Below are 16,690 nucleotides of genomic sequence, written 5' to 3' on the forward strand. Positions count from 1 at the left end.
TTCCATAACCAGAAGCTGCTACCTAGCCCTTCTAATGGATGGGAGAGCTAGTTTATTCTTAGACTGTCCAGCTCTGAACTTGCTCTGAATCTCAAGCTTTTCTATCCACAAAACACTCAGGGGCTTTCAACTATTTTTCTATATATTAGATTTATTGGCACTAACTTTATGACTTCCAAAATGTGCTTTCCTGCCCAGGTAGCTTGAATACAGGTCTCTTTCAGTGATCTAGAGCACGTCATATATAATAACACTTTGGTACTTCTATAAAGACAATATTGCTGATTTTTCAACACAATTTTTTTTTTTTATTGGCCGTGCCACACAGCTTGTGGGATCTTAGTTCCCCAACCAGGGATTGAATGCGGGCCGCAGCAGGGAAAGTGCTGGGTCCTAACCACTAGACCACCAGGGAACTCCCCCAAACAATTTTTTTACTAATTATATTACTCCCTTCTCGCCCAGAAGTGTGCAGAAAAGGCATTTTTCATCTCCTTTTACAGGCGAGGAAAACCAAAATCAGAGGTGTTAAGTGCTATGACCCTAGTGCCCCGATCTCCTGTCCCCTTTCTGGGGCTCTCTGCAAGCCCATGCTCCTCCTTTCTCATGACCCTTCCCTCCTCCTTTGACCCTGACCAAAAATACTTTTAATCCTTTTGGAATAGAAGCCAGCTACACAATGGTACACATTACCTTCACACAGTTATAAGCTTTGGATGGTTCCCCAAGTAAAGCTGGAAATATTAGAAGTAAAATGAAATGAAAGCAAAGTAGCCATCTGACACAAGTTGTTTTCTCCCTTCTGCATTTTAGGACCTCAAGTATTCTTCCATTGATTTGTTGAACATTCCACGTTGACAAACAATCTGGCAACTCTCGTAACATATACCCTAGATCCCTGCCCAAATTTTAGCAAAGAGCCACGGCGGACATAGTGTTTTTTTCTGTATAGAGCCTTCTGTTATGGCGGCTGGGATATATGGAAGCAGGGACTGAGCAAAGGACTCGGTGGGTGGGTGGAGAAGAGAATGTCCAGGTGACCACCTGTTAGCCGCGGTTGTTGTCGTGGACATCTGTGATAGTAGCGAGAACACAAGCACACTGAAGAGGTGGAGAGAGGAAGCCTCACACTCCTCTGCCTCTGAGGCAGGACAGGTTGGGGTATGTGAATGTGAGGAGTCACAGTAGATCTGCAGAGAGTCCAGCTGAGTAGGGGAGTATTTGTCTTCCAGCCTTGGCTTTTCTTGAGTACTGGCCCCTGGGAACCAGTGGAGTAATCCTGAATATAGTTACTATATTTCACGCTACGGAATTTTCTGAGTAGATAGCCACTTTTTCAAGAGATACCTTTTTCACATTTTGTTGGTGCCAGTCATAGGCTTAAGTGTGGGTTTCTTTTTCTCCTAAGTGGCACTCAAACGTTGACTGATTCCTAATTTATTTGGCTGTGGCCTGACAAAAAGCTGTCCCATCAGTCTTCAGTGATCAAAAACAGTCTCCTCTTTTTTGAGAGATGAAGAAACATCTCTAGGGAATGCAGAAGGATCGTTGATGAAGGTGTTACAAGCGTGGAAGAAGAACAACAGCCCCGAGCTGACTATTGAGTCAGAGAGGGCATCCTCAGATAAAAGTGCTGTCAGCTTGTCAGGCTTCATGAATGAGCAGCTGGACTTTAATAATAACAGTGATATTATCAGGGCACGAAATTACATACTGCCTTATATCTCAGAGGGAAATCTAGGAGATGTGGAATCAACATTATTACCATTCCTTCAACTTCTTTTTTCAAATACACAAGATGGAGATATGCCGCTGGGCCTTTTGAAAAACAATACAAGGAGCCCTTCTGTTAAACGTGCACGCAACAATTCAACTAATAAAAATAGATGGAGGAAACTCCATTTTCTGGAAAATTTGTTAGATGCAGAAACTCAAGAAAAAATGGATGAGGTGAAAAAGGAAGAAAAACCTGCCACGCGTACGCGTTCCAACCTTTTAAGTGCCATGTATAAACGCTACATCTTTCAAAAGAAGTTGGAAACTGCCCAACCACAGAAAGACAGCCTAGCAAAGACTAAGAGTACAGAGGAAAAGCTGCTGAGAGTGAACAGGGTCCTCAAGGGCCCGAGGGGCCTACAGAAAATGCACCTCCAAGCAGTGGGAGATGAGAGCGTCTGGGGGAAACAGAATGCCCAGCCATCTGTGGCGAGCACTGCCGAAGAAAGAAGGCTCAGGAGGCCATCCCCAAGAAAGCTGAAACAGCTACTCATGGTGCAGAGGCCCAGGAAGCTGGTGGGAAAGTCCTCCAATGCAGAGTCTTCATTCATAAAGGAACACAAGGCAGCAGGTTCCTCTACCCTGAAACAGTACTTCAAGGGCAGGCCTTCTGCCTCCATCCCTCCAAAATCCCCACCTGAGGTTAAAAGCAAATCAAAAGACTTATCCAACACTATACTTGTTTTAGAAGATGCAAAGGCTAGAGTTAGAAATATTAAGGATTTTGAACTAATCTCACATTCTGGGAAAAAAATACATCTTCCATAAAATTAGGACTCATCGGGTCCACAGAAAACCCAAAGTCAAAAGGAGTCAAAAGTTCAGAAAGAAAAGTTCACCCAATAGAATGATGCTTGCAAGCCCTCCGTTCTCTGTAGGGAGGAGTCTCATAAATTCCCCTCCGCGAGAGCCTGTTTCATCTTCAGGAGAAGTGACTTCTCAGGAAAATCCTTTTCCAGAATTATTTTCTCTTTCAGACCCTTCGATAGAAAACACCACTTCAGAAAACAATACTGCACAAAACGTTTCTGAAGAAATTATTTCTACAGGAAACTCTAGTCTGCCAGGAGGAACCAGCCCTGGAAACACTACCCATAGGAACGTCTCCACTGCACATTCTACTGTTGCTGCAGACAACAGTATGCCAACTGTTCAACACACCAACGAAACACAATGGGAGTAGCACAACACGGGCACTGAATTATCCTCTAAGCCCACAGGCTTCACTTTCCTGGGGTTCACATCCCCGGGTGATCAAGTTGAAACTCAGCTAAAGCAGCAGCTGCGGTCCCTCATCCCCAACAATGTCATGCGAAGGCTCATTTCTCATGTTATCCAGACTCTGAAAATAGACTGTGCGGAGACCCACGTGCAGCTGGCCTGTGCCAACCTCATCTCTAGAACAGGCCTCCTGATGAAGCTTCTCAGCAAGCAGCAAGAAGTAAAGGTGACCAAAGCGGAATGGGATACGGACCAGTGGAAAAGTGACAACTCTGTCAGTGAGAGCACAGAAGCCCAGAGTGAGCAGAAAGAGCAGGAGTCAAGTGAGGTGAGGAGAACCCCTGAAACATGGGACCTGGACTTTTACTCAGTTTAGGACATGCCATGAACGTGCCCAGGCAGGAATACCACGGGCTCCTAGTCTGTATCGTATCTTCAGCCATGAAACTGGCTAAGACAGTGATCTCCCACTTGGCTCATTTAGAGAGTGTGCCACTATTCCTAGGGTAGACGAGAAGAGGACATAACACAAGACAAATAAATTGTAGATAAATTGTAGAAGAAAAAGCTAATGATAACATTAATAACATTAAATTTTGCTTGTTCTTATAGAAGCTACTCGCCTGAAAGGATTGGGTTTTATAGTAGTTTAAGAATAGTTAGCTATTGTTTAGAATAGGTTTAAGAAGAGTTAGCTTTCATCCCTTACATCTCTTTGTTTTTAAAAAATTGTTATTTGTTTTTTTAGATCACAAAAGAAGTTCCAGGATATGGCTGTAACAACAAACTCATCTTGGCAATATCTGTAACTGTAGTAGTGACGATTTTGGTTACAATTCTCTATCTCATTGAGGTAAGGACAATAATTCATTCAGATTCAGAACCCACAAACTGAGAATGAAAGCCACCTTTCCACCTACTACTACTTGATACTTCTCTTTAGTCATGAGGACTGAGATACAATTTGTTCTTTTACTGAAAATTATAGCCCAAGGATTTTTTTTTTTCTTTTCTTTTTTTCGTTGCGTTGGGTGTTCATTGCGGTGCGCGGGCTTCTCATTGCGGTGGCTTCTCTTGTTGTGGAGTACGGGCTCTAGGCGCGTGGGCTCAGGAGTTGTGGCGAACGGACTTAGTTGCTCCGCAGCATGTGGGACCTTCCCAGACCAAGGATCGAACCCGTGTCCCCTGCACTGGCAGGCGGATTCTTAACCATTGTGCCCCCAGGGAAGTCCCCACCGGATTTTTAAAGGAACTCCACTGCCAGGAGATCTCTATGGAATTGGATCCATGATAACAAGACATTGGACTATTTTGACAAGTTAAGTTTATAAGAAGGCCAGAGTTGACATGATAGCAAAATTTCTTCAACTCAAAAAACTATGCTGATTTGATGTAGTCACCTGTCACTCTCAGTCTACTGTTGATTTCTTTCCTTGTTGGCTGAAGTGATGAGAGGTATATGATCTCCATACTCACGGAGCTATCAGTCACCCTGGGAGGGCTAAAAGGACATGCCTAAAAGATAAAAGTATGATCTTGTCAATTCCTTAGGTTTACTTAGCAGCTTTCTTCTCCAGTGTATTAGGAATTGTTTAGATAGCTTCCATTAAAACACTGCAAGTAAAATCCTGCCGCAGGCTACCCTAAAGTATGTCATATTTATAGTAGCCTATTCCTGGAGCTAGCCTGTTTACCTTTTGGTCAGTTACATAATGGTTTGTTACTTTTCCCAACAGGCAGTTGCTAACATTAAAAGAGTGATTTTAATAAGCTGGCAATCTTGATTCTACCCTACCAGTCCAACCTGCTTTATTTACCTTTTCTCTTGTTATGGCAGCCCTCCATTGGAGCCAAAGCAGCTCCTCCCTATACGCTAGTTACACCACACCCATTCCTACTTTTGTCTGTGCCTTTGCCCATCTAAATTTCCTTGATTTTGCTTTGCCTGTGGAGGTCCTATGAATCTCTCAAAAGCCAACTCAAGTTCAGATATCTTTCTTCATAAAGCCTTCCCTGAATACTCCAGCCTTCCCGATCCTAGTCCTGTGAGGTTTGTCACCATTTCTTAGGGGCCATAGCAAAGCAGTCGCCTCCCCTCAGAACTCACAAAAGTGGTAAGCAGTTTTTAAAAAGGCAGCCCCCCAAGAGAGAAACACCAAGGTTAGCACATCATGGAGCTGAGCAGAGACGTGTAAGGACTAATGGCTTCCTGGCCTATCAGACTTGAATAAAACCTGACATGATGTACTAATTTCTAAAGAGAAATGTGTCTATCTGCAGGAGGGTTGGTCAGTAGTGAAAGCATAGAAAAGGTGAGGAGAGACCAACATGGGCAGCGCCCATCCTCACATTGCCCGAGAGTAGAGATGGCACCTTCGGCAGCAGAACTGAAGAGTCAGGCCCACTAGCCAGGCTGTGCCTGTTGAGGAGCTGGATGGATCCAGCTGCCTCAGGCCTTCCCATTAAATTCTGGATTCAGCTGATTCCTTTTCTAATTCTGTTCTCACCAAGTAGCCTTCGATTGTGTGATTGTGCTTTAGTGTGCCACGGAGGCCTGTCTCCACAGAAGGTAATTCTCTGATTGTGTAGACACGGATGCCCTGTGTGTAGAACAGCTGTATTTCTCATTGTCAAGTAATAATTTGGCATTCTGATTTTTGATCAATCCTGTGCTATTGATAAAGTGAGACTGCCACAACAGGAAGACGTGAGTTCTCTCTTGGTGAGGAAGAGTATGATTTCTGAGCCTAGGAGGCTGGGGACTAGCATGGGGTCAGCTTGCTAGTCATTGGCCATTGCCCAGACTGTACCCTCTACATCTCCAGGTGGCATATGGCCTTTTGCTTTTTTAGAATTTCTGTAAAGTCCCCTTTTTATTGTTTCTAACTTCTATGTAGTTTAACCTTGAATTTGTTTTGTTTTGTTTTGGCCTGCGGGATCTTAGTTCGCCAAGTAGGGATTGCACCTGTACCCTCGGCAGTGAAAGCGAGGAGTCCTAACCGTTATTTCCTCTCCCCACTTATATGATAAGCTCTTTGAGGACAGGGGCCATGCAGTGTTCTTCCTATGGTAGACACTAATGGTGTTCAACGGAAGAGAGATGAGGCGTTATGTCAATTCCACAGTGAGGAATCATGCAACCGAATATTTATTTGAAGTAGCATCGAGTCCAGCAACAGACCATGTGTTCTTAAGACTTTTGAAACGTCATGTTTTAATATTCCAATCAGTGGGAGAAAATGAATAAATGGTGATAGAATAGCTGCCTAACTATTTGGGGGGTAAAGAATAGCAGATCTCCATTTTTCATCTTAAATAAACATATTTCCATAAATGTGAAAAAAGACCACATAAAGGTATTAGAAGAAAATAAAAGCAATATTTTTATAATCTTATTGTGGGAAAGAGCCTTCAGAGCCTGATGCCACAAGCAGAGCCTTTGATATATTCCACCATCTTGTCTGTGACACCAGCTTAGCACTGATTCATGCCAAGCGTAAGATGAGGAGTTATCCATATATTGTCTGGTTTAATGCCCACAGTCTGTGAGGATGATATTACTATCCCTCCTTCATAGATGAAGGAGATCAATGTAAGGCCCCAGTGGGCAAACCAAAAGCAGAAGCCAGTTTCACCCGACTGCAAAGCTTGTGCTCCCCACTCCACTCTTTTGTCTTCTCTCCTTGGAGACAAAAACACTGGAAAGATTCGAAACACTGGAATTCAATGAAAGCCAGTATTTCTTTACTATAAAGAGTTTTTTGTTTGTTTGTTTGCGGGTGGCGGGGTTTGGGCATGCTGTGCAGCTTGCGGGATCTTAGTTCCCTGATCAGGGATTGAAACTCGGGCCGCAGCAGTGAAAGCACCAAGCCCTAACCACTGGACCACCAGGGAACTCCCAAGAGTTTTATAAGTCAAGAAGAAGAAGACAAACAGTCCAGGGAAAAAGGGGGCAAGGGCTGTTCAGAGTAGCAGGTGTGTTGACAGTCTGCCACCATATCTGCCCGTCCTCTCCTCATGGCTCATGTGGGGTGGATTTTGTTAGCTAGGCCTTTGTCACCTCATGACGTACAAATAATCTCTAATATTTTCTTCAAGTACTTTTATAATCCGTCTAGAGTTTGTTGTATTTGTTTTTTAGTGTGGTTGAGGTAGGGGATCTAACTTTTCACCCCTACATGAAGATCTAATTGTTTTCAAATCTTTCACTGAATGGTTTATTCTTTCTTCCCTGGTCTAATATACTATCTTCATCTGGACTCTATTCTGTGATCCAGTTATCTTGTCCTGTACCAGTACCAATATCACACTGCTTAATTCCAGTTGCTCTATAACATATTTTATATCTGGTAGGGCAAGTTCCTACTCTTTGACCTTCTTTTTCATACATTTCATAACTATTCTTACATATATTCTCTACCAAATGTCAGCTGGCCAGGTTTTATTTAAAAATTATTTTGGATATAAATGGATTGCATTGAATTTGTAGGTTAATTTGAGGAGAAATTACCTCTTTACAACATTCTAGGAGGATGGTATCTCATGCCATGTAAGTACTTCTTAATGTCCTTCAAAAAAGTTTTCATATTTTCATCACAGAGGTCTTACAAATTTTAAGTTTATTGCTAGGTACTTTATGCATTTTTATTGATATAGTAAATGGGATGTTTCTTCTGTTTTTTAGTGAATTATTTGTGTTACATGGGAAAGCTATTGAGGCTTATATGTTGATCTCTTGATTTTGTATGTAGCCATCTTACTCATGTTACTTCCAATAAAATTTCGGTTGATTCTTTTGGTCTTTTTAGGTCCCTCATTTCATATGCAAATATGTTTGTCTCTTCCTTTCCAATACTTCGTTTTTCTTACCGTACTGATTAAGACCTCCTCCACAATGATCGATAGTAGCAGTAATGATGGACATCCTACTCTTGTTCTTGACTTTAAAGCAATGCTTAGGTTTCTGCTAGATACTTTTATTTTCTTTTCCTACTTCTAAGAATTTTTATTAGGAATTATCTGTTGAAAGTTATCTAAAACAGTCAATAAAATACATCGCCAGCTACATGCAAGACCCTAAGGTACTGTGGAAGAGTCAAAGGGTTATTAAACAGGGTAGAATTCCTTTCCTTAAAAAAGTTATCATCTCACTGAGTAGATAAGATTTAAAGTAAAAAGGAATGAATAAAGATTTGGAAATAATTGTAATGGATAATCATGATCATGTTTTCTTTCAGAACAGATTTATTCTCATAGGATTGCAAAAGGGGAAGATAAAAAAAGAAGCAAAAGGTAAATATTGGTCTTTTAAAGCAGAATTTTACAACTAGAGGAGAACTTAGAACTCATCTATTTCAATTTCCTCACCAAAGGCAGGAAGAATGTTTAATTACCCTAATTTATTTATCAGCAGAATTAGCTTCCCAGCCCAAGCTGAGTTAGAACAGGACTGGCACAGATTCATCTGCTTTCACTAGTCCTTTAAGGAAAGATGGTGGACGGGGAGAGGTTTTGGTTGCACCTGTTCCTGCTGGCCTGGTGCCTGGTTCCTAGGCATCAGGCCAGGCCAGAGGCCTTCTAGGAGGCTCTGCGGTAGGGAGGGCCACATGGTTGGGGATTTAGGGGCTGGCCTCACTCAAAGCTGACGAAAGGTAGAACCTATGAGTCCCTTCTGTAAAGTGGCAAGAAAACTTCCCTTCTCACCCTACTGTTTTTCAGGCCCCTACTCTCTATTCCCTTTATCCAGACCTCATAGAATTTTAACCGGGAGAAACTTTAGACAGTAGTTTGTCTCTTCCTTTTATAATAAGGAAATGGAGAAAGAGAAAGGGAAAATATCTTGCCCCATGGTCATACTGCTAGTGATTATCAAAAAGAAGATGGTCCCTTTCCACTGAGGACTTCTCTACTGATCACACTGTGCTTGGGCTGTGAGCTCCGTTTTATGTCACAGTTCAGTATACACATACTATATGGGCATAAGTAGTTTCTGAAACTAACATCGTGCACTCTGATTTTTTTCTATTCTATTTGTATTCAAAAAGAGTATTTTGTGTTTCCCTGCTGGTCATGGCCTCTAAACTGATTTCACAATTCACTGACACCTCAGTGACAGCCTGCAATATGAAAGCCAGAGAGCTATAGATAATTTTGCTAGTTGGGTTCAGGTGTTTACTTGGTGTGATTCAACTTATAGGATAGGATAGAGCAGCCAGGAAAATAAAAGCACCTTCTCCCCACAGCCACACCCCCAGCAAATGCTGCATGTGCGACTAAGTCCGAAGCAGACTGGTGTGAAGCGCATCTAGAGAGTAATGTGTTTCTGCCCAGCGCCACTGTGCAGTGTTTTCTCTGCACGAGGGCTCTTGGCCAAGGGCCAAAAAAGGTGAATGGGGCTGAAAATCCTGCCTATACTCCATGCTAAGCCACATGCAAAGGTCTCCCCAGAGACACGGGGGTGCCATTTTGGACTGACACAGAGAACTTCTGGAAGGCCAGCATGCATGGGATGATTTTCAAGATCCCGGGTCTGTGGTGATTTTGCTCATTGTGATTATGGACTGAGGTACCCATTTACTCCTAATAAGACCAGAGATAACACATTGTGAGAGAGATGAAAAATGATATGTAACACTAACTGTGTGTGTTTTCCTCTAAGGGGCTTTTTTCGATTTCTGCTGCATAAGAGAAGCTCAGGAGGAAGTGAGAGTCAGGTAAATTTGAGGGGGATATAGTACTGTGGCCAGAGAAAGCAGGGGAGATGCTGAATTAATATTTCCCTTTCTGAGTTCCAGGAGGGCTTTTTCGGGAGAAGGCAGCCACTTTGGCTTAGGGATATGTATAGGCCTCTCAACGCCACACGCAAGGAAAACATGGCACAGAAGCTACACGACAGGGAGTCTTCTGATGAGGATGAGATATTCTGTAAGGATGCAGGGTAAATAATAGAGGACAATTTAAAATTCTCCTCTAAAATGAGGAAATAATGAAAACTATAATTGTTCCTTTCAAAGGTAAAAGCCTTGGCATTATTCTTCTTACCCCAGGGAAGTCATCAAAGCCCCAGCAGAGAAGCTTCTGGCTGCATATTGGGTTGATGAAGGGGCGGGTGAGGAAAGTGAGACAGCACACGAGACAGCCACAGAGCCCTGTTCTGCCTCAAGCCACCTGCAAATTTTATTTTCTAATATTGGCTTCTCAGCATTGCTTACAAAATACTTATTTTTCTCATACTAAAATGTATAAATTCATAGCCAAGTCTAACCATGTGGTAAGGAATTAAAATGTAAATAGTTGAATATTTATACACCACTAACAAGGGCCTGCAAGAAGAAGCAGAGCTGAAACTAGAATCCCTCATGGTAGCCAGTACTTCCACAAGAGGAAATGTGGGCAAAGGAGGATGAGTAGAAGGATGAAGAGGGGCTTCCCTCCCTTGTTTCCCCAGTATCATCAGTCCCTGGGAACTGGAAAACATACCATCCTCAAGGGGCATAGATCATTAAATCAAATAGCAGTTTATTCTGGTGCTCTCTCTCCTGGTTCATCAAGTACCAGTTATTTACAACATACTCGACCTCCTGCCCATAGAGGATCATCTACTTCTGGCCCCTCTCCTACGGTCATTGTGGTTGCCAGAATGTTTGGATCACTGTGTCTCCCTCCACTGTGGAGCCAAGGCCTGACTTTTCTCCCAAGTTCTCAAACTCATGTACAAATGTGTACCCTATCTTGGTAGGGGGTTCTCCACCATTTCAAGCTGGTGGAAAATTCCCATTGGGTTGTTTTTTTTCTTTAAAAAGAAATCCCAACCCTTGGATAACTAACAGGGAGGTGCCAGAAAGACAGGGTAAAGAAGAATGTGTGAGAGCAGCCATTGCCCAAGACGGCCCTCCTCAGGCCCTGGCCTCTCCTGACCCCACTGAGGGTCAGCTGTGTGCTGCTCGGCTCCCTCCAGCTCAGCCCAGCACCAAACCTACCCACCTCCTGCCTCACCCAGCACAGACCCAGGGCTGCATGATTCCAAGTGATTATATAGTGACAGTGCCACCTGCGGAAGGTGCAAAGGCTCTTCCACTCCTGCCAAGAAAGTCATTAATCACATTTCTTAAGTCAGTGAGAGTTAAATAGATTAATGAGTAAAAGAAATTCTGAATGAACAAGATTTGATAATCTACCAAAATGACCACAGACAGTGCTGGTGGTTTAGTAATATGAGGTGAAGAACTGTGCAAGCCATGGGGTGATAGCACACGGTCCCCCAGAGGATCAGTGGGCCTGGGAGATAGCCCAGCAGGTTCTGCCGGTTGGGTGGGGTTCCAAGCAAAGTGAACGGCCCATCAGTTCTTCTGAGTTATGAGTTTGCTGATGCTGCATGAGAGACACCTGTTCTCTCAGTGCCTGCCCAAGTCACCTCCCAAAGGTTCTTACTGAGAATGAAAAACAAGTGTTTTTCTCTGGGCGGTGACTTCAGTGAGCCAACAAGTATTTACTGTGTTTAAGGCGCATGACTAATACTACTAACAATAGGAAGCAGCAGCAGCTAACATTTACCACTTGCTTGCTTGGTGCCAAGCCCTGGGTTAGGCATCTTATGGCCTTATTTAGCCCAACAGTCCGTGGAAGCATATCTTGTTAGCCTCGTTTGACGGATAGGAAACAGGGTTTAAAGAATGTAGGTAACCTGCTCAAGGACCCAAGGCCCCACGTCCAAAAGTGTGAGTTAATGTTGGAGCCCAGAACTGTTAGACTCCAACAGGGATGCAGAGAAGTATAAGCTGTGTTTGCCACCAAAGAGTTGATAACAATGATAATAATGAGGAGAAGGGGGCAGGTGCTGTTTATTGAGCACCTGCTATGGACCAGGTACAGTACTAGGCACTTTGGTTACACTATCAGGTCACAAGAGCAGAAAGTCCCCATGCCCGCTCAAACTCTGTAATGAGTGGGGGTCTGATTTCAGGAAGAGAGGTGGTCACAAAGACAGGGAGCTGACGAGAAACCAGGGGTAGAGATCCTTGTACTGCTGGGCTTCCCAAAGTGTGGACCAGGATTCCAGGTAGCTCCAGGTTCCTAGTTTGGGATATTTCCATTATTTCAAAGTTGGTACAAAAATGAGGCTTAGATAATATTTTTTGTATCATACTACCTCAGATTTGCACAATTTTTTATTAGTCTCAAATGCTACCCTACCATGTTTCTAAATTAAAATTGCCAAGAGTAAGATTCTGCTTGGCCCAGCTTGACCGAGATTGGGCAGTGTTTTTGCCAGAGCCAGAGACTTCACCTGGCCAGCCTGTGAGTGAGCTGTCTCTCCTTGGATCAGGGAGTCAGTCATCCCTGGCTGTGGCCCAGAAGCAGGAGGGGTGCCCAGGGTCAGGTGGTACAACACATGGCCGCCTTGGGCTGCCTCTGTCACCATCTTATGATGGACAAACTAGCTCAGAGCCCAACTCCTTACTGAGACCTGCGAGATAGAAGGGGAGAGGGAGATACAAGGCCAACAGCTACTAAATGAATGCAAATTCTGATTCCGATGAAATCTGTCAGAGAATTTAGCCACTTTTTAAAAGATAATGAAATGAGACAATATATGATTAGGGCAAAAATGATACAGGGAAGAAAATTGTAGGATTCAGAGGAGGGAAGGTTAGGAAACTAGGGAGGGTCCATGAAAAAGGTAGAACTTGATCTGGGCCTGGATTATATGCCAGACACTGTGGCTGGTGCTGGGGAAAGAGTTGATTAGGACAAAGTCCCTTCTCTTGTGTGGCCTTAAGACTGAGAGGAGGCACAGACACCTGAAGATATATTATACATAGAAGACAGTGTGTTGACATGACAATGGCAGTGTACCAAGAAGTGGTTCAGCTCTTGGTTGGCTGGAAAGGAGTAAATGTGAGGGATGGCTTAGAGGAGGGGAAGAAGAAGAAAGCCAAACAGAAGTTTCTTGGGAGGACGAGATGAAGGAAAGGCATTCTAGACGGAGGACAGTACAGAGGCAAGAGGCATGAAACCTTGGGTGGGCTTGAAGCGTGTACAGTCTGGTGTTCCCAAGCATGAAGCACAAGGAGGAAAGGGCAGTAGGTGAGGCAGTGCGGGAGAGCAGAGACCCAATCCCAAAGGGCCTGGTCAAGGCACATGGCCTTGACCAAACAGGGCACAAACTACAATGTTTTAAATAGAGAAGAGACATGACCAAGCTTGAGTTTTATAAAGGGTACTTTGATAGTGGCCTAAATGTAGAGAGGCTGAGAGGTCAACTTGGATGTTTAGACCAAGTAGGAACTGGGAGAAAATGGGGCACCAGACCAGAGATTTTGATGCAACTGAAGAGCATGTACGGTGGATACACATGAGTGAGAACTGGAAGGACAAGAGCTTGTGTTCAGAGAATGAAAGATGTACATTTAAGATTTTTTATGACAAATTCCAGATGATGATAAGGTCCAAATGTAACCTGGGAATGGAGATCAGTGAGGTGTTGGGAATCCAGAAGGTTATGAGAAATAATTCGGGTAGTCCTGGACACTCATTCCTTTCCCCTTTCAGTAGCTCAGTAAAAAGCTAGCTCAGCAGGTACCAGCAAGCTCAATGGAAAAAATAGGCTCCCCCTCCTACTGCGACCATTTCTGTCACCAAGCAGTTGCCACTGTTAGTAGTATAGACGTTCCCTGCCTCACCATCCCTGTAACTGTGACGCACTCCAGGCTGGCTCCTTGTCTACGGGAACTCTGGTCATGGGACACACAATCCAGCTAAGTCTGGTCTAATCCCCTTCTCTGAAAGCTTGAGTGATTGAGTGCACCCTGTTATTGTTCTGCTTATAAGTTCCCCCCCACCCCCGAACAATAAAACCCTACTGTATATTTGCACAGTAGGGGGTTGAGGAATTTCGTGCCCAGGAAAATCTGTGGGTTGTTGGCATGGTAAGTACTGTGGTAGATGTGGAACCTAGAAAAATGGTACAGATGAGCCGGTTTGCATGGCAGAAGTTGAGACACAGATGTAGAGAACAGACATATGGACACCAAGGGGGGAAAACTGCGGTGGGGTGGGGATGGTGGTGTGCTGAATTGGGCGATTGGGATTGACATGTACACGCTGATGTGTATAAAATTGATGACTAAGAACCTGCAGTATAAAAAAACAAACAACTAATACTAAACTTTCACTGGGTTATTTGTATGGAAATATGTTAATATAAATGTTTCAGACATTACATGAAATTTCTAAAAGTCTTATATGTTGTGGTATGTTATAAGTCATAATCCTAGTTATTATTTTAAAATGTATATCTCAGAAATAACTAATTTTTTTGTCAACTGCATTATTATGAACTTTCATCAGATCTTTAACCGTGGTCATTTTTAAGTCTTGTCATTTACAGACAGTTCTGAGTGTACTCTGATGCTTTTGCAAATATGTTCCTATAAAAGGGTTTCATCTTCAAGAAATTCATGGAAAAGACTCTGACAAGTACAGGTTTCTGGTAACTGACTGTACTGCTGAACTGAATGAATAAGCATTTTCAGAACTCTAATGAAAAACTGATGAACTCATAAAAGTGCTAACAAAAGATCAAGATGGAAAAAAAATTAATTACATGGCACTGAGTGAACTGATGAGGATGAGTATAATTTTTGTGACTTTCTGTTTGAATTTAAAAACAAAAACAAAAACAAAATCCCACAAGGACTCAGAGGCAGAGAATATACAAATCAATTTTCACTGCAAAGTAAAGGAGCTGTTACAGTGGAAGATTACTGGACTGAATGTCAATATTATGACATAGTATGAGTGTGTTTCATGTTTGGTAATTGCAATCATTGTTGCTTTTGTTGTGGTCATCCATGTACAATGCTTGGTGTCAGTCTATTTATCTCTTGTAAAAATAAAATACAGTGTGTGTGTGTGAAAAAAAAAAAAAAAAGAAACTGTGTTCCCAAATGAAACCCTGGGATAGGATTAGTCATTTACATCTTTTAAAAATAAAGTCCAACAGTATTAGAGCTGTGGTATACTTATTGGAAAAAAAAAAAAAAAACTATTGTGGTAGAGGAAACGACTTGGAGCCCATGACCAAAGTCCCCAACCGTTACGAGGGCATCATTCATTAAAATGCCAGTTCAAAATACTGAGTCTCAAGTCTGTCTGGTTCAACCCCTGAATCAGACAGTGTATTGATTATCTGGTGGTATGTAACAGATCACACCAAAATAGTGGCTCAAAACAAGAATACACATTTATTCCTCAGAATTTCTGAGTCAAGCCTTTAGGGGAATATCTTGGGCAGTTCTGGCTCTGGGTCTCTCACGAGTTCCTCAAGATATCGGCCAGGGCTGCAGTCATCTGATGGCTGGACTGAGGCTGCAGGGTCCACTTCCAAGATGGTTCACTCCCTTACCTGGCTGCCAGGGTGGTGCTGGTTGTTAGAGGGAGGCCTCATTTCCTCCCTGCATGGGCCTGTCTGTCCACCTGCTACTTGATTGAATGTCCTCACTACACGATGGCTGGCTTCCTCCAGAGGGAGCTGTCCAAGAGAGAGACAGAGGTTATTCCTCTTATGGCCTGGCCTCAGAAGGCACATAACACCACTTCTGCCACATAGCATGGTTAGAAGTCAGTCACTCGTTCCAGCTCACATTCAAGAGGAGGGGATTTAGACTCCACCTTTTGAAGAAAGAAGAGTCAAAGAATTTGCGGACATATTTTAAAACTACCATAGACAAGAAAATAGAAAGCACTCTAGATATTTCAAGCCAAAAAAAAAAGCCAGAAAGAAAGATTATATCCAAACAGTTGGTGCTTATCATTGAGGGGGCTAATGGTGGTGAAAGTTGGGGATGGGGGACATTGTAGCACTAGCCTTCAGGTTACTTTACCACAGCTGCTTTCCATAGACTCAAAACTGCTGCTGCCACTCAGAAGTCAGGAAACTTTGGGAAACCACTGATGAGGTCATTGCAGCCCCAAAGCCCCAAGGGTGGTGACTAGATGGGGAATATGGAGTCCGCTGCAGAGGAAGAAAAAATGATTTCCATCTGCTTTCCACCTTCCAAATTTCACACAAGTACATATTATTGGCAGAACCCTGCTGTTGAGGGGATCTGTGAAATATGGTTCCCAGGCCTCTAGCACCTGCAGAGAAAGGGGTAGAAATGGGTGTCAAGAGCCAACCAACACTGTCCAACAGGCGTCCGTATACAGGTATGGTGAGGAGGCACCACCAGTACTTGGAGAAGTCCTGGAGCCCTAGTCTTTTTTTTTGTAGGCTTATGGGTGTCCAAGGCTTTGTAAAAGGAGGGTGTTGTCCGCATAGAATAACATGGTGGAGAGCTAGCTGAGTCACAAATCTGGAAGGTGCCACTGTAGTTGGGCAGCAGGTGAGGTACTGGTTGCTGGTGACATGCAGTCAGCCCCAGAGGTGACTGGAGCAACACCTGGAGTTGATCCTTAGTTGGTCTCTGGAATATTCTCACTGGAATGAAAGCTGGGTAGACTGCAGGCAGTGCAGCATCGGAGAGAACATAGCTGCCATTCAAAAGAGCTGCCAGAGGAAAGGTGTCCATAGGGAAATATCATTTCTCAAAATATGGTCTGTGGACCTCTACACTCAAACATCTCTGGGATGCTTCTTTAAAAGGCTGATCCTGGGACTTCCCTGATGGTCCAGTGGTAAAGAATCCGCCTT

At 43.3% G+C, this 16,690-nt stretch overlaps 1 protein-coding gene across 1 annotated transcript in view; it reads left to right on the forward strand.

Moving 5' to 3' along the window:
- Window positions 1–14,981, forward strand: part of LOC137755546 (RAD52 motif-containing protein 1-like) — a 29,974-nt gene extending 14,993 nt beyond the window's left edge. Inside the window, exons 10-11 of the mRNA XM_068531755.1 lie at window positions 3,746–3,850; window positions 8,235–14,981. The gene's annotated coding sequence lies outside the window, so the exon portion shown is untranslated. The remainder of the gene's footprint in view (window positions 1–3,745; window positions 3,851–8,234) is intronic.
- The last annotated feature ends 1,709 nt before the right edge of the window (window positions 14,982–16,690 follow it).

This window comes from Eschrichtius robustus, chromosome 20 (genome assembly GCF_028021215.1).
Source record: "Eschrichtius robustus isolate mEscRob2 chromosome 20, mEscRob2.pri, whole genome shotgun sequence".
Classification (NCBI taxonomy): domain Eukaryota; kingdom Metazoa; phylum Chordata; class Mammalia; order Artiodactyla; family Eschrichtiidae; genus Eschrichtius; species Eschrichtius robustus.